Genomic DNA, 10,378 nt, shown 5'->3' with positions numbered 1-10,378 from the left:
GCGAGGCATACAAATCTATTGTTATTGCCTTGTTGTTATGCTTGCGCCCGAATCTCTGATAGTGAGCAGTCAAATATTGTTACTTGGTTTGGCGACAAGCAGCTGCGTCTGGGGAGACCGGTGAAAACATTCCCTCGTTCTGCAACCAAATAAACAATTTAAAGCTAGAGGCTTTACCTGAGTCAGATTCTTATTGACCGCAGTTCTGTTTTACCACTGACACACTGGGTGGATTGCAGTAGTGTGTGATGTACAGTTCTGTTTTACTACTGACACACTGGGTGGAAATGGAATGAGGAATGGTATCAAACACGTGTGGCTCCCCTGGATCCAGATAAATACAACATTGTGACGCACAGTCTTGCAGACATCCAGGGATACGATGACAGCCTACGATTAGTTTGAGGGAATTAGGTTACAGACCAGTACATGTAACCACTATGAATTATCAAAATTGAGAGTTTGGACTTTTCAAATCATAGACAGAGTGGGCGATGGAGCTTAGTTGATAGTAAGATTATTTTTTTACTGTATGAAAATAAGCCTGTGGTCGATTAAGAAAAGGTGAAAAAAAAGGTTTAATTCCAAAACAAGAGTGATGAAATGGACCACTGAATATATGTATTAATGACTGGTTTATATATCTCCACCTCCACCATGGTCACCACCTGTTCAGCCTGATGCGCTCTGGAGTACTAGTAGTTTAACATGAACATACTGTAGTTTAACATGAACATACTGTAGTTTAACATGTACATACTGTAGTTTAACATGTACATACTGTAGTTTAACATGAACATACTGTAGTTTAACATGTATATACTGTAGTTTAACATGTACATACTGTAGTTTAACATGTACATACTGTAGTTTAACATGAACATACTGTAGTTTAACATGTATATACTGTAGTTTAACATGTACATACTGTAGTTTAATATGTACATACTGTAGTTTAACATGTACATACTGTAGTTTAACATGTATATACTGTAGTTTAACATGTACATACTGTAGTTTAACATGTATATACTGTAGTTTAACATGTATATACTGTAGTTTAACATGTACATACTGTAGTTTAACATGTACATACTGTAGTTTAACATGTATATACTGTAGTTTAACATGTATATACTGTAGTTTAACATGAACATACTGTAGTTTAACATGTACATACTGTAGTTTAACATGTACATACTGTAGTTTAACATGTACATACTGTAGTTTAACATGTAGATATGTAGTTTAACATGAACATACTGTAGTTTAACATGAACATACTGTAGTTTAACATGTACATACTGTAGTTTAACATGCATATACTGTAGTTTAACATGTACATACTGTAGTTTAACATGTACATACTGTAGTTTAACATGAACATACTGTAGTTTAACATGTACATACTGTAGTTTAACATGTATATACTGTAGTTTAACATGTACATACTGTAGTTTAACATGAACATACTGTAGTTTAACATGTACATACTGTAGTTTAACATGTACATACTGTAGTTTAACATGTACATACTGTAGTTTAACATGAACATACTGTAGTTTAACATGAACATACTGTAGTGTATCATGTAGATACTGTAGTTTAACATGAACATACTGTAGTTTAACATGTAGATACTGTAGTTTAACATGTACATACTGTAGTTTAACATGAACATACTGTAGTTTAACATGAACATACTGTGGTTTAACATGTACATACTGTAGTTTAACATGCATATACTGTAGTTTAACATGTACATACTGTAGTTTAACATGTACATACTGTAGTTTAACATGAACATACTGTAGTTTAACATGTACATACTGTAGTTTAACATGTATATACTGTAGTTTAACATGTACATACTGTAGTTTAACATGAACATACTGTAGTTTAACATGTACATACTGTAGTTTAACATGTACATACTGTAGTTTAACATGTACATACTGTAGTTTAACATGAACATACTGTAGTTTAACATGTACATACTGTAGTTTAACATGAACATACTGTAGTTTAACATGTACATACTGTAGTTTAACATGTACATACTGTAGTTTAACATGTACATACTGTAGTTTAACATGAACATACTGTAGTTTAACATGTACATACTGTAGTTTAACATGTACATACTGTAGTTTAACATGTACATACTGTAGTTTAACATGTAGATATGTAGTTTAACATGAACATACTGTAGTTTAACATGAACATACTGTAGTTTAACATGTACATACTGTAGTTTAACATGCATATACTGTAGTTTAACATGTACATACTGTAGTTTAACATGTACATACTGTAGTTCAACATGAACATACTGTAGTTTAACATGTACATACTGTAGTTTAACATGTATATACTGTAGTTTAACATGTACATACTGTAGTTTAACATGAACATACTGTAGTTTAACATGTACATACTGTAGTTTAACATGTACATACTGTAGTTTAACATGTACATACTGTAGTTTAACATGAACATACTGTAGTTTAACATGAACATACTGTAGTTTATCATGTACATACTGTAGTTTAACATGAACATACTGTAGTTTAACATGTAGATACTGTAGTTTAACATGTACATACTGTAGTTTAACATGAACATACTGTAGTTTAACATGAACATACTGTAGTTTAACATGAACATACTGTAGTTTAACATGTACATACTGTAGTTTAACATGCATATACTGTAGTTTAACATGTACATACTGTAGTTTAACATGTACATACTGTAGTTTAACATGAACATACTCTAGTTTAACATGTACATACTGTAGTTTAACATGTATATACTGTAGTTTAACATGTACATACTGTAGTTTAACATGAACATACTGTAGTTTAACATGTACATACTGTAGTTTAACATGTAGATACTGTAGTTTAACATGTACATACTGTAGTTTAACATGAACATACTGTAGTTTAACATGAACATACTGTAGTTTAACATGAACATACTGTAGTTTAACATGAACATACTGTAGTTTAACATGTAGATACTGTAGTTTAACATGAACATACTGTAGTTTAACATGAACATACTGTAGTTTAACATGAACATACTGTAGTTTAACATGTATATACTGTAGTTTAACATGTACATACTGTAGTTTAACATGAACATACTGTAGTTTAACATGTACATACTGTAGTTTAACATGAACATACTGTAGTTTAACATGAACATACTGTAGTTTAACATGAACATACTGTAGTTTAACATGAGCATACTGTAGTTTAACATGTATATACTGTAGTTTAACATGAACATACTGTAGTTTAACATGAACATACGGTAGTTTAACATGAACATACTGTAGTTTAACATGTACATACTGTAGTTTAACATGAACATACTGTAGTTTAACATGTACATACTGTAGTTTAACATGAACATACTGTAGTTTAACATGTACATACTGTAGTTTAACATGTACATACTGTAGTTTAACATGTACATACTGTAGTTTAACATGTACATACTGTAGTTTAACATGAACATACTGTAGTTTAACATGTATATACTGTAGTTTAACATGTACATACTGTAGTTTAATATGTACATACTGTAGTTTAACATGTACATACTGTAGTTTAACATGTATATACTGTAGTTTAACATGTACATACTGTAGTTTAACATGTATATACTGTAGTTTAACATGTATATACTGTAGTTTAACATGTACATACTGTAGTTTAACATGTACATACTGTAGTTTAACATGTATATACTGTAGTTTAACATGTATATACTGTAGTTTAACATGAACATACTGTAGTTTAACATGTACATACTGTAGTTTAACATGTACATACTGTAGTTTAACATGTACATACTGTAGTTTAACATGTAGATATGTAGTTTAACATGAACATACTGTAGTTTAACATGAACATACTGTAGTTTAACATGTACATACTGTAGTTTAACATGCATATACTGTAGTTTAACATGTACATACTGTAGTTTAACATGTACATACTGTAGTTTAACATGAACATACTGTAGTTTAACATGTACATACTGTAGTTTAACATGTATATACTGTAGTTTAACATGTACATACTGTAGTTTAACATGAACATACTGTAGTTTAACATGTACATACTGTAGTTTAACATGTACATACTGTAGTTTAACATGTACATACTGTAGTTTAACATGAACATACTGTAGTTTAACATGAACATACTGTAGTGTATCATGTAGATACTGTAGTTTAACATGAACATACTGTAGTTTAACATGTAGATACTGTAGTTTAACATGTACATACTGTAGTTTAACATGAACATACTGTAGTTTAACATGAACATACTGTGGTTTAACATGTACATACTGTAGTTTAACATGCATATACTGTAGTTTAACATGTACATACTGTAGTTTAACATGTACATACTGTAGTTTAACATGAACATACTGTAGTTTAACATGTACATACTGTAGTTTAACATGTATATACTGTAGTTTAACATGTACATACTGTAGTTTAACATGAACATACTGTAGTTTAACATGTACATACTGTAGTTTAACATGTACATACTGTAGTTTAACATGTACATACTGTAGTTTAACATGAACATACTGTAGTTTAACATGTACATACTGTAGTTTAACATGAACATACTGTAGTTTAACATGTACATACTGTAGTTTAACATGTACATACTGTAGTTTAACATGTACATACTGTAGTTTAACATGAACATACTGTAGTTTAACATGTACATACTGTAGTTTAACATGTACATACTGTAGTTTAACATGTACATACTGTAGTTTAACATGTAGATATGTAGTTTAACATGAACATACTGTAGTTTAACATGAACATACTGTAGTTTAACATGTACATACTGTAGTTTAACATGCATATACTGTAGTTTAACATGTACATACTGTAGTTTAACATGTACATACTGTAGTTCAACATGAACATACTGTAGTTTAACATGTACATACTGTAGTTTAACATGTATATACTGTAGTTTAACATGTACATACTGTAGTTTAACATGAACATACTGTAGTTTAACATGTACATACTGTAGTTTAACATGTACATACTGTAGTTTAACATGTACATACTGTAGTTTAACATGAACATACTGTAGTTTAACATGAACATACTGTAGTTTATCATGTACATACTGTAGTTTAACATGAACATACTGTAGTTTAACATGTAGATACTGTAGTTTAACATGTACATACTGTAGTTTAACATGAACATACTGTAGTTTAACATGAACATACTGTAGTTTAACATGAACATACTGTAGTTTAACATGTACATACTGTAGTTTAACATGCATATACTGTAGTTTAACATGTACATACTGTAGTTTAACATGTACATACTGTAGTTTAACATGAACATACTCTAGTTTAACATGTACATACTGTAGTTTAACATGTATATACTGTAGTTTAACATGTACATACTGTAGTTTAACATGAACATACTGTAGTTTAACATGTACATACTGTAGTTTAACATGTAGATACTGTAGTTTAACATGTACATACTGTAGTTTAACATGAACATACTGTAGTTTAACATGAACATACTGTAGTTTAACATGAACATACTGTAGTTTAACATGAACATACTGTAGTTTAACATGTAGATACTGTAGTTTAACATGAACATACTGTAGTTTAACATGAACATACTGTAGTTTAACATGAACATACTGTAGTTTAACATGTATATACTGTAGTTTAACATGTACATACTGTAGTTTAACATGAACATACTGTAGTTTAACATGTACATACTGTAGTTTAACATGAACATACTGTAGTTTAACATGAACATACTGTAGTTTAACATGAACATACTGTAGTTTAACATGAGCATACTGTAGTTTAACATGTATATACTGTAGTTTAACATGAACATACTGTAGTTTAACATGAACATACGGTAGTTTAACATGAACATACTGTAGTTTAACATGTACATACTGTAGTTTAACATGAACATACTGTAGTTTAACATGTACATACTGTAGTTTAACATGAACATACTGTAGTTTAACATGTACATACTGTAGTTTAACATGTACATACTGTAGTTTAACATGTACATACTGTAGTTTAACATGAACATACTGTAGTTTAACATGAACATACTGTAGTTTAACATGTACATACTGTAGTTTAACATGTACATACTGTAGTTTAACATTAACATACTGTAGTTTAACATGTACATACTGTAGTTGAACATGAACATACTGTAGTTTAACATGTACATACTGTAGTTTAACATGTACATACTGTAGTTTAACATGTACATACTGTAGTTTAACATGAACATACTGTAGTTTAACATGTACATACTGTAGTTGAACATGAACATACTGTAGTTTAACATGTACATACTGTAGTTGAACATGAACATACTGTAGTTTAACATGTACATACTGTAGTTTAACATGTACATACTGTAGTTTAACATGAACATACTGTAGTTTAACATGTACATACTGTAGTTGAACATGAACATACTGTAGTTTAACATGTACATACTGTAGTTGAACATGAACATACTGTAGTTTAACATGTACATACTGTAGTTTAACATGTACATACTGTAGTTTAACATGAACATACTGTAGTTTAACATGTACATACTGTAGTTGAACATGAACATACTGTAGTTTAACATGTACATACTGTAGTAGACCACTGAATATATGTATTAATGACTGGTTTATATATGCCATTTAGCTGATGCTTTTATCCAAACAACAACATTGCAGTGAGTGCATTTAGTATGGTATACACATCAGTATAGTCTCAGCAGGAATCAAGCCCACAGCCACAGCATTGTTAATATCATGTTAATATCATGTTAATATCATGTTGTTAATATCATGTTAATATCATGTTAATATCATGTTAATATCATGTTAATATCATGCTGCACCAAGTTTCAGGTTTATTGTTACATCCCATTATGTATAAAAGAGTAACATTCTTAGGCTTCAGTTCCTCGACATTGCAGGAGCAAGGGAAATAAAGGGTCAGTAGTAATAAAGTGTCAGTAGTAATAAGGTGTCAGTAGTAATAAGGTGTCAGTAGTAATAAAGTGTCAGTAGTAATACAGTGTCAGTAGTAATAAAGTGTCAGTAGTAATAAGGTGTCAGTAGTAATAAAGTGTCAGTAGTAATAAAGTGTCAGTAGTAATAAAGTGTCAGTAGTAATAAGGTGTCAGTAGTAATAACGTGTCAGTAGTAATAAGGTGTCAGTAGTAATAAGGTGTCAGTAGTAATAAGGTGTCAGTAGTAATAAAGTGTCAGTAGTAATAAAGTGTCAGTAGTAATAAAGTGTCAGTAGTAATAAGGTGCCAGTAGTAATAAGGTGTCAGTAGTAATAAAGTGTCAGTAGTAATAACGTGTCAGTAGTAATAAGGTGTCAGTAGTAATAAGGTGTCAGTAGTAATAAAGTGTCAGTAGTAATAAAGTGTCAGTAGTAATAAGGTGTCAGTAGTAATAAGGTGTCAGTAGTAATAACGTGTCAGTAGTAATAAGGTGTCAGTAGTAATAAGGTGTCAGTAGTAATAAAGTGTCAGTAGTAATAAAGTGTCAGTAGTAATAAGGTGTCAGTAGTAATAAGGTGTCAGTAGTAATAAGGTGTCAGTAGTAATAAGGTGTCAGTAGTAATAAGGTGTCAGTAGTAATAAAGTGTCAGTAGTAATAAGGTGTCAGTAGTAATAAGGTGTCAGTAGTAATAAAGTGTCAGTAGTAATAAGGTGTCAGTAGTAATAAAGTGTCAGTAGTAATAAAAGGCACATGAGGCAATAAGGCAAGATGAATACAGACAAGACCAGAGACTACTGCACTCGGTGGCAGTGGATGGAAGAGGTAGTATGAGTAAAGTAATTGTGTGCTTAAGGGTAAGAGGTAGTACTGAGTAAAGTAACTGAGTTCATACATTTATCAGCTGAATCACAGAGGACCACAATTTTATAGTTTATCAAAAGCCGCAAAAAGCTTCATTATGACAAGCTTATTGTGACTTGTCAAAAGCCGCAAAAATTCTAAATAAGCACCATCACCTATAACTTCACCTGTGCTTTTCCAGCACACCATTTTGACATCTGCTATAATAATAATAATAATAATAATAATAATAATATTAATAATATTATTATTATTAATAATAATAATAATAATAATAATAACTTGTATTTGTATAGCACTTTTCAGGCAAACGTTGTTATTTATTACACACATAGCTACTATGTTGGTCAACTGTACTTCAAACAACATGTACTGTGATCACTACAGGGCAGGTTGTACTGTGATCACTACAGGGCAGGTTGTACTGTGATCACTACAGGGCAGGTTGTACTGTGATCACTACAGGGCAGGTTGTACTGTGATCACTACAGGGCAGGTTGTACTGTGATCACTACAGGGCAGGTTGTACTGTGATCACTACAGGGCAGGTTGTACTGTGATCACTACAGGGCAGGTTGTACTGTGATCACTACAGGGCAGGTTGTACTGTGATCACTACAGGGCAGGTTGTACTGTGATCACTACAGGGCAGGTTGTACTGTGATCACTACAGGGCAGGTTGTACTGTGATCACTACAGGGCAGGTTGCTTAGGAGTAAACGCTTCTCTCAAACAGCCTAATTCAAACTGTTCTAGTGATTTACATTTTGCATAATAAGATCCTTCCATTGCATTTATATTTACATTTTTGGCATTTAGCAGACGTCTTTATCCAAAGCGACTTACAACAAACACATGTGACTAGGTAAGTGAATCATGTGTCCATCCGTCAGGTAGTCGATGCTCAGGCCAGGGGCAGTCATAATGATGTCATAATGATGTCACAATGATGTCATAATGATACATTTTACATTTTGCCAGACAACCTAGGTCGGTGGAGTTAGTTTGCAGTACAGCATGGTTCTCTACATTCACTGACATACATGTACATGTACACTGCAATGAACAGAACACAGACAACACAATATAGTCCAATGCACTGTACATCACCCTCGACAACTCACAGGTGGTCCCCTGTGGCTCAGTTGGTAGAGCATGGCGCTAACAACTCTTAGGTTGTGGGTTTGATTCCTGCTGGGACCATACTGTATATATACTGACAAATGTATGCACTCACTGCAATGTAAGACGTTTTGAATAAAACTGCCAGCTAAATGGCATATACAGCATATGTACAAGAAGTAAGGAGAGGAGAGGGAGGAAAGGGTTCATATTCTATTTACACAAAGACTCACACTAGCTGAAACAGTATCAGTAAACCTCCCAGCGGCATAGTACACACACACACTCTCTAAAACCTATTACCATTTCTGAAATGTATGATTTGCAATTGAATGCCCTTATCTAAATCCTGACTTAATCAGGCTCCGGCGGTTTCAGAGTTGTTGGTGTGGAGAATGCTTGCCTGCACCGGATGAAAATGCAGTGTCTGCTTATACTGTATCCATGTGTGTGTACTGTATGTGTAGCCTGGCACAGATGTGTGTGTGTGTGTGTGTATATTTCTGTTCCTGAATGAATGAATGAATGAATGAATGGTCTTTATTGTCATTGATATAGTACAGGTACCAAACAACGAAATTTGGGAGGGGGGGCTCCCCTGGTGCTAGGAAAGAAAACTAAAAACAAGAAGGGAAAAGAGCTGGTTTACATAAATAAAGGCTATGTCCACTGTCCACTATACTATACAAATAAACACTGTGCTGTACTCTATGCTATGCTATACCTATTCTAACATTTCCTATCTCTGAACCTTATGTACCCGAGGGTTGTCATATTGCACATATATGGAATGGAATGGAGGGAATGGAATGGAATGGACTTTATTTGTCATTGCTACAGTACAGGTACCAAACAACGAAATTTAGGAGGGGTGGCTCCCCTGGTGTTAGGAAAGGGAAAAAAAACACACATTTTAGAAAAAGCATAAAAGCATAAAATCACAAGAAGGTAAGGAGCTGGTTTACATCAATAAAGGCTATGTACACAATCCACTGTACTATACTGCACAGATAGTCAACTAGGGTTGTCATATTGCACAAAAGTATTTTTTCACATTATTTTAAAGTGTCACAGTTTGCAGGCTTGAAAATGTACATGTTTGTGCCTCAGCACTAGCTGCCATACAATCCGTCCGGACTGTCCTGGGCCCAGAACTTAGGCCTTTTCTGTGTTCAGGGCCTTGACGGCCCTGTGGTAGAAGCAGTCCTTCAGTCTGTCTATATGTGTGAGTGTGTGTGTGTGTGTGTGTGTGTGTGTGTGTGTGTGTGTGTGTGTGCACCTGCCTGCACACATTTGTGTATTGAACG

This window comes from Nansenia antarctica, assembly GCF_963989245.1.
Source record: "Nansenia antarctica genome assembly, chromosome: 14".
Lineage (NCBI taxonomy): Eukaryota > Metazoa > Chordata > Actinopteri > Argentiniformes > Microstomatidae > Nansenia > Nansenia antarctica.
This window is presented reverse-complemented; position numbering follows the sequence as displayed.